The sequence below is a fragment of the Heloderma suspectum genome, chromosome 4 (genome assembly GCF_057233095.1).
Source record: "Heloderma suspectum isolate Gila_16-S chromosome 4, 16-S_ref, whole genome shotgun sequence".
Lineage (NCBI taxonomy): Eukaryota > Metazoa > Chordata > Lepidosauria > Squamata > Helodermatidae > Heloderma > Heloderma suspectum.
This window is the reverse complement of record NC_139461.1, coordinates 215,724,292-215,737,052: the sequence shown is the minus strand read 5'-3', so window position 1 is coordinate 215,737,052 and position 12,761 is coordinate 215,724,292. Positions and strand designations below refer to the sequence as shown.

General features: G+C 44.7%; 1 long non-coding RNA gene across 1 annotated transcript in view; it reads left to right on the top strand.

Annotated features, from left to right (window-relative positions):
* Positions 1-10,571, top strand: part of LOC146348055 (uncharacterized) — a 55,336-nt gene extending 44,765 nt beyond the window's left edge. Inside the window, exon 4 of the long non-coding RNA XR_014790511.1 lies at positions 9,676-10,571. This is a non-coding gene — a long non-coding RNA (uncharacterized LOC146348055). The remainder of the gene's footprint in view (positions 1-9,675) is intronic.
* Positions 10,572-12,761: the final 2,190 nt, after the last annotated feature.

Sequence of the window (12,761 nt, the reverse complement as noted above, 5' to 3'; positions counted from 1 at the left end):
AGGACAAGATGAGAATGTCATGGCTGCGGACAAACATCTTTAAGGGACCGATATTTGTCTAAATCAGGACAGTGAACAAGGCTGCAGCATGCAAGGATAAAGCGCATTAAGGGAGATTCAACAAGACAGGATGGGAGACATTATAATAAAGGGGAAAGAACAATATTACACATACTGATAGCAATATCAGGCTTCAACAGCTGAGAACATTTAGAGTAATGTGGAAAGAAAATATGCTGAAGAATTGAAACTTAGGCACTATTTAGTGTTTGTTATTTGATGGGATTTTTTTTTTGTCTATCAGAGCTTCAGGGGCTCTTCAAAGAGATGCAGCACATTTAAATGCACATGATAATAATAATAATAACAATAACAACAATAACAATAACAATGATGATAATAATAGCACATTAAAGAACACAGATGATCATTGCAGGTTTTCCTTATGTATATCAACAGAAATTATTCCACAGACACCTGGTGTTAAAAGATAGTTCCTTTCCCTCCTAGACCATGCCCTGACCTTCGCTCATTCGGCTGAATATGTGACAAGAGTATCTACATGTATATACCTGTTTGGATTTCCATACAATCTAGAACCCTGCACAATCAGGATTCTTGATCACTTGGGAGCCCCTGCATGTGCACAGCTGTGTCTGTGTAGAGGCACTTTTCACACATTCATCTGAATACACTAACCTAGTTCGCATGACCACCAGGCTCACCAGGGGTTGTTTAACCCCCAATGAGCCACATTGTGTGCCAGGTGCCATTTTGAATATGCAACCCCCAATTGGGGGGTTGCTGTGTCATGAGAACCTGGCCACTATGGGTTATTTGAGGGTTAAACAACACTTGCATAACCCATGGTTTGTAGTAGAGTTATGCAAGGGTGGTTTAACCCTCAAATAAAGGAGCCTTCAGTGTGGCAGTCCTCTTTCTATGGAACTCCCTGCCTCTGGAGGTCAGGCAGGCAGGCAGGCACCAACATTATGTTGTTTTCGGCACCTCCTGAAAACATATTTATTTCAAGAAGCCTTCCTTGCTTGACTAGCCATGTTTTTTATTGGTATTGTTTTTAAAAAACAAAATGTTTAATATGGTGTTTTCTTCTTTATATCTCTATATATTTTATTGTTCACCACTCTGAAATCTTTTGAGATGTGGAGCAATATATAGAGGTTGTGAATGAATGAATGAATGAATGAATGAATGAATGAATGAATGAATGAATGATGGTGGCCGGGTTATAGGATAAAATGCATTAAGGGAGATTCAACAAGATAGGAAAGCAGACATTCTAATAAAGAGGAAAGAACAATATTGTAAGTACTGATATGCATGCCCCAACTGGGAGTGTGTGTGTTCTATATTCAAAATGGTGCCCGGCATGCACCATGACTCCTCAGGTGTTAAACAACCCATGGTGAGCTCAGCAAATTGTGTGAACTGGGTTGTAGAGGTTAGAGGGATGTTCTGCAAACACAGTCCCACCTCCCCCTTAGTTTCATTTGACACACATGCAGGAATGAACAATTAAATAGGGCTAGGAAGGAACATGAAATTGGACAAAACTCAAGAGCCATTTCTATAGAGAAAAGCACCTTTTCCCATTCCTCAGCCTTTTCCATTCCCAATTACCTTCCAAGTTGTTCCTGCTCCCCTACAGGGTTTCAAATGTATGTTTGTGAAAATAAACACAAACAAATAAACACATCTGGATTCTGGAATTCTGCTGTGGGGATCTGTTCCTGGTGTTTCATATCCTAGTTAGTAGGCCAAGATTAAAACACAGTTTTCTGGTTCAGATATAACAGGGACATATGGTTTAAACAAAACATGATAGAAGCACCAAAGTTGGTACATGTAGGGAGGAATAGAGGGACAAAGAGAGAGTCCACGGGCACCACTGTTCATTCATCTCATTATGTCTGAAGTGGCCCAATATGTGGAACTTCCAAGGCTGCAATCTATGGCAGCAGATGGAATGATTTTTCAGACCTAATTTTCAATCCAGGGATTCAGAACTTCAGCTTCTAGATTGTGAATTTAAGTAATGCATGAATGAATAGTAATGTTCATGGAATCTGGTTGTGGGGTGGAGCTCAATGAACTTCCATTGTCTTGGCCCCCAGGACTCTGTTCCACCTTCCACCAGCTGGCCTGCCATGAGTTGGGCCAGCTAGTGGATTTTCAGTGTGTTTGACTTTACATAAATTACAGACAAAATTTGTGCAAATTGTGCAAATTTGAGCAAAGTACAGCAGCAATTTGCTCAATTTGTGGCCGTAATTTACACAACTCTCTATTTGTGCAAATTATCGCTGAGACCCCCCCCCCCCACATTACATTAAAAGTCCCCGGAATTCAGAGAAACCACGCAGCTCGGCTCACAAAAGCAAGCTGAGTGGGGCACGTCGCTGAAGTCCAGCAAGCCTCAAAAGGGCTGGATTTCCCAGCAATGGACATCCTTATGAATGAATCAAGATAGCAGGGTGTGTGATCTCAGCACAATTATAGACCCTGAAAAGGCAGGGTTCCCAATTCCGCTGAGAGTTCTACTCATGTTCAAGTGAATGCAAGTAGAACTCCTGTTCAGAACTTGCAGATTCAGCATGGCAAGGTCTGAACTACAGGGGTAGAGCCAGAGTGCCTGAGATGTAGGGTTGGGGCCAGCATGCATGGCCTTGTACCAGTACCTACTTTGAGCCCTCAGATGTTCTCTTCAATGCCTGAACAGGGCTATGGAATCCAACTAATGTGAGTTTCTAGCATGTAGGTCCTTGCTTGGCATCAGCAGTGGCTGGTGAAATGGTTCTTTGTTGAGAATTGTCTGCTATTGCAGGATAGGTGAAGAGGGGAATTCCTACCCTTACAAGGAACCATCAGGAATCAGGAGGTAGATGCCACCTCAGTCACCATCCTTGGGGTGTGCAGTTGCTGACTGGCTAGCTACTGCAGGTATTTGCTACTGTCAGCATGGGGATAAGGGTAGCCAATCAGCAACTGCGTACATGCACACTGCTAAGTAATGTGCCACCTGCTGCCTCTCAATGGTTACCAGTAAGGGTGGGAAATCCTCTTCTGCCACAGTTGCCCAAGAGCAGGGGTTGGCAGTTTCCACTAGCAAACTAGTGGAAGTACTAGTTCCCCTCTACTGGAAGTATTAGTTCCCCTCTACTGGAAGTACTAGTTTCCCTCTACTCAGTAGATGACACAAAATTGGGCGGGATAGCTAATACTTTTGAAGTATTAACTAAAAAATCATGGGTGGCTGGCACCGAGGCAGAACTTAACATGGAGGGGAAGGTCTTGGGATGGTACCCCAAATTGGCAAAGAATGGGGTTTGGTGTGTGGAGGCATGACATACATTTTTGTTAGGGATGGTGCGGGTGCTCAATTCTGTCTGGAAATCTGGCAGAACCACCCCTGCCCCCCTCACTGAGCCCTGCTCACTGAGCCCCTGCTCCCGCTCGGTGAATGGCCTGCACTCACCCCAGAAGCCTCGCCTACCTCCACAGTCACCATTTTTAAAAAAATAAAACGGCGATCATAAAAATGTGCATATTAGCATATGCATGAAAATGCACATTTTTGCGAATGCTCATATTTGCATATGTGCGAAAATGCACATTTTCAATTTTGCGCATTCACAAATTTGCGCATTTTTGTGATCTGCCTTAAAAAAAAAATAGCGACCATGGAGCTTGATGAGACTGCTGGGGTGAGTGCGGGCTGCTTACCAAGCGTGGGAAGGGCTTGAGCGCGGTCCGGGGACTGGCAAGCGGGGGCAGAGTCTGGGCGGGTGCCTGGAGAACCCAGATGGGTGTGGGTTTGTACATCCCTACTTGTTGTAAGCAAATTCAACCAGAGGCAAAAGGAGCTCCCAATTACCCTGTTGGTAATTTACATAGCACTGTAATTACTGCTTCAGCATGGCATTAGTGTGTTCAGTCTACCCATCCACCTGGGGGTGGGGAGCGGAGGAATGTCTGAGTTCTAATTTGAGCACTGTCAGTAACTCCTACCAGAATTAGGCCATGAATTGGGGGCCTATCCAAAACTAGCCCCTCCCGCCAGCCATGCCATCGGGAAACGTGGGTTTAAAACAGCTTTTCGAAATGGGCAGTTTTAAAAAATAAGTCCACCACCACCAAAATAGTGATCATGGCAAGTCGGTGATAAACTTGAGGGAGAGTAGTTTCCAGGGCCCTGAGGGCATAGGCAGGGGATGGAGCAATCCAGTGGGTTTGCCCGTGGGGTCCTTTGCCCATTGACAGGTGTCACATGCGGTCACGTAGGTTTTGACACTCAGAAAAGGAGTATTCATGACTGGGTGATAGTTCGTATAAACCTCTGGATCCAGGGAAGGTTTTTTCAGGAGTGGATGCACCACCACCTCCTTCATGGTGGTGGGCACCACTCCGTCGTGCAAAAGACACATTCACCACTTCCCAGATCCACTCAGCCAACAGCAGGTAGCTCCCAGCTAATGAATAAGCCAGGATCGGCAAGGGTTGTGAGAGCAGGTTGTAGGCTAAGCAGCTACAGGCACGTGGCTACATCCTCAGGCCGCACAAACTGAAATTGATCCCATACAGCTAAACCAGAAGGTGCACTGGACACTTCACCAGATACTACAATCAAGGTTCAAGTGGGCATTGAAGCCAAGTGATCTGATCTTCAAAGTGCTTCACGAAGTGATCACAGCAGGTACTTGGGGTTAGCTCTGAAATACGTCGACCTACTTCCCCCAAATCAGGAACCAGCTTGGCTTATTTCCTAACCAAACAAAATTCGCAAAATAAACCCTGAACCCCAAATCCCTCATCCACTGACACATTCATCTATCCAACTTTCTTCCCCCAATCCCTCTTCCTTTCCCTCCCACCCAGTTTACTGGGCTGAAGTTGCAGTGGCACTCTGGGTCTGGTGCTGGCAAGCTGCAAGGAGACAGAAATGAGGGAGGAAGGGTCTCCTCCTGCCCCTTTCCTATTCTGATGCCTGGTGCACTGTCAAGCACTGTGTCAGGGTCATTCCAAAGTTGTCCCTGTGAAATGGAGCTTTCCCAAAGGCTACTGGAATATCAGCATCACTTTGCTCAGCTTCACAGCGAGGCAGAAATTTGCACATGGGCTTTGCACTTCTAAGCCTCTAGCATAGCCTTACCCAACCTGGTGTCCTCTAGATGTGTTGAACTACAACTTGCATCATCCACAGCTATCATGGCCATGCTGGCTGTGGATGATGGGAGTTACAGTCCAACATACCTGAAGGACATCAGGTCAGGGAAGGCTGCTCAGCAAATATACCACACTGGCTTTCTCTCTCTCTACCCCTCAGTTTTCCCAGAGCTATCATGAGCCAACACTCCACCAAACTGATGTGCTATTAGAAAGGGAAACTTTTGACAACTGTCATGAAAACAAATACCAAATCCAATCCAAGGCACTGAAGAAGCCCATTAGATAGTTTTGGCCCCTCTCCTTCCAAAGTTAATTTGATACTAGCTGTGAAGGCCAGCACTGTGGAGCATATGCTTGATTCAGCAGATGGAAGGGGGACAAAAGAATCAGTCATCCCACAATCTTGAATCTCTTAAGTCTTAGCTTTAGTTACAGCTATTCCCTCCTTTGTGGTCATAAGGCTGAGCAACAGGAGATTGCCTCCTACAAAGGCAAGTATGGGCTTATGGCATGAGAATATAAATAAATGATTCCATATGGATGAGGCCTTTCCCAAGCTGACTGGCTATATCACCACTGACAGGCAAGCATGCAGTGTGTCAGTTCAAGTCTCTAAGGGCTGTTGTGACCAGGCTTCCCAAGCTGTGCCCTAATAGTCTCAGTTAAAGCTAAATGAAAGTCATCTACAGCTTCTGAAATTGTGCCCGGTTCTTGCCGGTGTTGCACAGGATGAGGCCCCTTTTCCAGGTTTTCAGTCACCAGCAGATGTCCTCACCACTACCACCACTGAAGCTTGAGTTGAACATGTGTGCTACATTCTACTCTCACCCTGGTGCATTCTGTAGTGGGTGCACATTTATGTGCATGGCTCCGTGAACCCATAGAGTGTCTGTAAGAGCCAAATATGCAATATTACATTGTGCAAGATAAGTTCAGGTTGGAGGTGAGAGCACCCCTTACTAGTGCCTGAGCTCTAAACTGTGTGTGTGGGCAGGGGGAGAGGGAAGTACAGCATTTTCATTTTGCTTTGCTTGTTATGTGCTTCCCGAAGGTTATTTAGTCAATTCTTCACCTACTCACTTGTTTTATTTGTATCTTTGTGAGGTAGGTTAGGCCAAGACATAACAATTCACCCAAAGTCGCCCAGCGAGTTTCATGGTTGAACAGAATTTGAATCCAGATCTTCCTAGTCCAAGTCCCATGTTTTAGCCACAATATTACACTGACCCTTGTGTGATATATTTGCTCAGTATATTTTCAGTGTTAAAGCCTCCTCATTGCCTCTGCCCAAATCCTTTTCTCCTGCTATAATGATAAAATGCTATATAATCTAAAAGCTTAAAAACTCAACTCTTAAGCAACTTTATGTTGTCTATTGATAAGTTGCATGCCCAGCCCACCTTCTGTCAAGTTCAGTCCCTGTAGCAGGTGAGAAAATGGACTCATAGTTCAAATTTAAATGATTGGTGTAATTGATGACTTGCAAATGGAAATGTGTCATGAAGCAACTCTTTGTCTCTTATCAACTGCTCATTAGCAGGTATTCATGGGAGAAGGAGTCAATTTCAATGAATCAAATGACCAAATTGCTTCTTTGAGTTAGGATACATGTTGCCTGCTGGACATCACACATGAAAGTATTGTCTTCTGAGGAGATGCCACAAGACTCCTAAAATATTGTTTCTGTCTCCCAATCTGCTGGATTGCTCTGAGACCCTCTGCAGAAGGTCAGACTTTTGAGATTTCAGAGAACATGAGGATGTCCTGTCTTGACCTTGAGTTCCTATATATGATAGCACATCATATGACAGATGTCTGAAGGTGACTTAGTCAGGTCCTTGGAAGACCTTGGAAGACAGCTTGCTCCGAGGAGGCCTGATGTTCAGTGGAGAACTTTTATGCCTCTTAGGCCAGACTATCCCTCCCAGGCTCCACCCCTTCGTGAAGAGTAAAAAGCCTTAAAGAGGTTGTCTTGAGTTCGTCCCCTCTCACCTTGTACTTGCCTGTATTTTCAAGCATGCCCTGGGGAGAGTGAGCCAGGTCCATGGTGTAAAGGGATCTGTCTCCTCAGGAAAACTTGTCCTATGGGGTGCTGGCTCCTGAGGTCTCAGTTCAGGGGTCTCTGGCTCAAAGAGTCCCTAGCTGACAGTCTCAAGGTCTGGGCCTGAGTTCACCTCTTCCATAGTTTCACTGCTGGTCTTACCAATCCAACTGGTTCTTCCCCCTCTGTGGGACCCCATGTATCATACTTTACAGAAGACAGTCCTCTATTTGAAGGGCTGTCCAATCCAAGTCTGATTTAAAGATAAAGAAGCGTATGAGAGTAGAGCAACAGGAGCCTTGAAGTTGCCCACTGCCAGCGCCTGAACAGCAGACTGAATAGGCAGGCACACAAGTCACCTGCTCATAATCTTCCTCACTAAGGAGAGATGCATGGGATGATTTTGCCTCTAGTCAACTGAGCTGGGGAGTACGTACAGTGCAACACTGGAGAGGAAGGAAGGAGATTAAACTTGACTATAGCGTAGGTAGGGCAGTGAGCCATCCTGCTCCTGTCCAGCCATGACACAAAACTCCCTTTAACATTGCCGCTTGTGGCATATATGCCACTGGTTAGCCACCTATGTTTTAAGCTGCCTTGATTTCACTCTCCCACACAATTTTTCCCAATAGCCACTTTTTGTTCTTCAGCAATGAGGACCTATATTCAAGAAAAATAGCAATTCCTCTGACAATTTCCCTTTAGTCAACTTTTGTTATTGGGCAGGGAAGTCCTGTATTTAAGGAAGGCAGCAAATATAATTGATGTCTCGGAAAGGAGAGGAGCCTGCTTCAACAGACAGTGGCATTTGATCATTTAGAAACGGCAGCTATTACAAGGGAATCTGTTGTGAGCTTGCATATCATTCTCATATATTACAGAAACGAGGTGGGTGTATGTGTAGTAAGGCACTGAAGATGTTCTCAGTATCCCTTGGATTATTTTAAATATCTGTTTAGACAACATGCCTTTTATTCCTCTGAGTAGATTTTTTTTTCAGTGAAACTGTGCACTGTTTTATGGAAAGCGTTGTTTAGTTCAGCCTCTCCCAACCTAGTGCCCTCCAGATAAGTTGGACTGCAACTTTCATCATCCCCAGTGACCATGCTGGCTGGAGATTATGGGAACTATAGTCCATCACATCTGCAGGGCACCAGGTTGAAGGAGGCTGGTTTAGATATGGACGTGCCCCTGTCCGAAAACACATTTCTGTGAAAGTTAAGTGTCGATGGTTTCGTTTGAACTCCTTTTGGACTTTGGATTGCAGCTTAAGACGCTTGACACGATATTTCCCACTGTAGCTTTTCTTACCTATGCACTGGCAAATATATAAACTGAATAGAGATGCTGCTTGCTTAGTGTGGTCAGGGCAAATGATCCATTCGTGAAAAGTAGTGCTCCATTTTCCTGGTTGCGTCATGTCTATCAAACCTCACTATTAAAGGATGCCAAAAGCAAATAGACTGTGCCTTGGCAAACATTGGCACTCATTCCCATTCACTTACTTAGACGGATTTCATGCTTGAGGCACTTTGGGTGACTCCAGGGGATCTTGATTACATTCCTTGTGCTGTCACTTGGTTATGGGAATCCCACTTGTGCCACATTGAACCACTTGCCCACAGAGCAATGGGATGCTTCCTGATGAAGCAGGTCCCAGGTTGTTGTCTCCATGCCAGATTTTAAAAGCCACTTTGTGTTTCTGGCTTGAGTTATTACTAGGGCTGTGCACAGACACACACCCCTTTGCTTCAGATACCAATTTGGACCCCATCCACTTCAACTGAGATCCGAATGCAAAGCGAGATTCGGACATCCGGATCACTCGTTTCTGACGTTTTCCTATTGATTTGCATAGGAAAACGCAAATGGCCATAACTTTTTCATTTTTCATGATACATACATGAAATCTGGAGAACTCTCAGCCCCCATGGAGGAGTGTTGAACTGCCAAATTTCAGACAGCTTGGCCCAGTAGTTTATGTGCGAGGTGCAGGTGAAATTTGATTTTTTTCCCCAATAAAAACTCTCAAAGAGCTATAACTTTTCACTGGTTCCACAGAAGTGCATGGCATTTGGAAAACTCTCAGCCCCCCTGGAGGGGATCCCATCTGCCAAATTTTAGACAGTTTGGCCTGGTAGTTTTTGTGCTAGGCACAGGTACAATGTGCTGTTCTCAGAAACTCAAACCAAATTTAGAAGGGATAATGATCAGAGAAGTTAGGTTTTGAAGCGGAGGATGCCCTCCGCTATCCCTAATCTCTGCTGTATGTTTCTTTGAAGTGCAAACAACCCCTTTCCCCTAGTACTTTCCTATTCAGAATCACAGTCATGACCTCAGGCTCTCAGTTGTCTTGTCTGACAGAAGCAGCAAGACTCAGCAAGCAACCCTGCCAGGAGGGCACATCGAGTTGAACTGAGAGCAACCACAGTGGTCTTGTCTTTCAGAGGCAGCAAGACACTGCAAGCAACCTGCCAGGAGGGCACATCGAGTCGAACTATGGAAACCTCCACCTAGTGAACCCACACTTCCCCCACCCCATCTCCTCCATGGTGGCCTGCCTAAGCCTCTTGGGGGTGAGAGATGGAGAGCTGCCAGGAGTTCCAGCACTACCAGCCTTCTGCTCGCTCCTGCTGCCTGCCTACTGGGATGCATTATCTGGACTGGGGAAGAGCCAGCTTGCCTACCACTGCTGCCTACCACCTTGCCCACCTCTGCCCCTGCCAACAACACCCGCAAGATGCCTCATATTGGGCTTGCTTGCTTTGCCAAACAGCGTAGTACTATATAATTTAAATAATAGCTGTTGATGTGTGTAGTGCTTTGCCCACTGTTTCTGGAAGTGTGGACTGCGTAGCGCTTTAACACACAGTTTGCTTGTCCACACAGCACAAGCATGCACGCGCACACACATGAGCAAAAGAAAAGCAAACACTAAACTACAAGCAAAGGGGAGACTAACTATAATCCTAATAGAAGAGAGAAGGTGTTTTATTTTTTATTTTTTTAGGGAAAATTGATTAAAAAAAATGGGAAGGGAAGGAATACAGAACTTGAGAAGGGGCAGGGGGAGTCAAGAACAAGGACAAGAAAGTGTGTGTGTGTGTGTGTGTGTGTACTAGACAGAATCAAAGTAAGGGCAAACTAATGGTTGAGAGACAATTGAAAAGGGGGAGGGGAAGCTAAGCAACTAAAGTGAAATTTTCTGCTTTTTAAAATGTAAAATCAAGAAGAATGAAAGGTAAAAACCTATTACAGAAGGGTGGGTTGGGTGAAACGAAGAACAGGGAGGAAACTCAAACTTGGTACTAAATGTTTGGTTTTTTTAAATAAAGAATCTACGAAAGAAAGAAAGAAAGAAAGAAAGAAAGAAAGAAAGAAAGAAAGAAAGAAAGAAAGAAAATAATTGAATTCAGATTGGGAATAAAGAAAGACACATGAAGCTGCACACACAAGATCTCTTTCTAATCTCTGTCTAACAATAAAACCACCACCTAACCAGCATGTGCCCTCTCACACAATGAAACGCAAGCAAGCAAGCAGGCTGATCTCTCCACTCCCCTCCTCCACCACTGTCACTGATTGGAGACTGCTGGGTTACGTTCAGCCCTAATTTGGCAACTACAGTTGCCATTCGCCAAAGCTCACTCCCTCCCTCCTCCTCTCCTCTCCCTGCCCTCCTCCTCACTGATCTCTCACAAGTTGATACATTTGGCGCCAGGCTGTCTGGGCTGCTCAGAACACACCATAAGAGCTCTGAATCACTGAGGTGGACCAAGGCGCCTCGTATAGGAGCCACTTCACTTTGGGGCACCTCGGTGCTGTTCTGATCTGTCTCGTATCATGTCAAGGCACCTCCGAATCAGCCCATTCCATCTCATTATTCAGGCTTCAGACTGAAGCGGTGCACAGCCCTAGTTATCACTGTCAACTGGTAGATCCACAGCCCAGTCTCTTAAGGGATCTCCTACCTTCTAATGTTAAGATAAGGGGCTTCAGATATAATGTTCAAACACTGTGATGTATCACCCTTCTCCCGCCTGTGATTATTATAACACCACTCCTCATAAATATTTTTACAATTTCAGTACCTCTATAATCTCTCAACCTCTTCCTTGAGGTAATACCTCAGAGTGAGTGAGTGAGTGAGTGAGTGAGTGTGTGTGGAAGGAAGGAAGGAAGGAAGGAAGGAAGGAAGGAAGGAAGGAAGGCAGGCAGGCAGGCAGGCAGGCAGGCAGGCAGGCAGGCAGGCAGGCAGGCATCAACTATATAATCTAAGCAACCACTTCATTAAGACGCTGCCACCACCCTCCTCCTTGTGAGGAGAGAACCTTCAATTTCTGTGTGGGTGTAGATTCCTAGACTTTGGCCTATTTCTTTCATAGTTCCATTTAACCCTTTTACTGGTAACAAATGAGACCAAGAATGTCATGGTTTGAAAGAACAAATTAAAAATGAAACTTTATTTACATGGTAAATATGTTTCAATTCAGTCTGAGTTTTATGTGGTAAAAATTCTTGTTTCAAGTTTTTATTAATTCCTGACCTATTCTACCCTTTCTAAGAAGCATACATCAAAACAATAAATATTCCGCTCCACCTCCCAGGGGAATCTAACCACTCTCAAACCTAGAGCCCAGTGCCCTAATCCTACCCATCAGAAAGCCAATCCCCATCTAAACCTCTAAAGAAAAACAAGTGCCTGTTATTCCCTCTCTCTCTCAACTGAAAAAAAGCAACAGCCAATCAGGAGACTGCATTTAAATCTGAACATTCTAACTCCCCCCTCCCACCTACTTCCAATAGTCTTTAGGAGAAAGGATTTGTTACAATACATCAATCAAGCAAATAAGCATTAAAATATACAATTAATCAACAAAACAAAATACCATTTAAACACAGCACCATTTTTAAACATTTCATAAATGCCCAAACTAGTATTTAGAACTCGAACTGGCACCCTTGTCACTTATTTCTTTATTTTGTTTGTTTATTACATTTCTATACCACCCAATAGCCAATAGCTCTTAGAGCAGCTACAAATTCAGATAATCTGATCCACAAGTGCAAGATGTGCATTGTGATCACATTATTTTCTCTTTGCAACAATGAGGTCTAGAAACTTAATGTCAAAACATTATTCTCACTACATTGGATAGTGTACAGTGTACAAGGACTTGCTGTTATTCATCTATAAAACAAACATGTGTTGCATATTAAGTTGACAGACATTGATTTGCCCAAGGCCATCCACTGAGTATTAGTGTCATGCCTCCCTCAGACTCCTCCAAGGACAAAGGAGAATGGCATTCTCCAGACCCAGCGGAAGGCACTAGCACAGAAGTAGCCCAAGTCCCCTCAGTTCCTGTGGAGGAGCCATGCCTGGCTACAGCCTCTCCAGAGGATTCAGAGGGCGAAGTTCCACCAACCCCAGCAGAGCGAAGGAGGCTGCATGTAAAAGAACAATGGAGACAAGCCTCTGTCTGCTTAAGGCAGAGAGGATCTCAGAGGCCAGAGGACTGACTGTATGCAG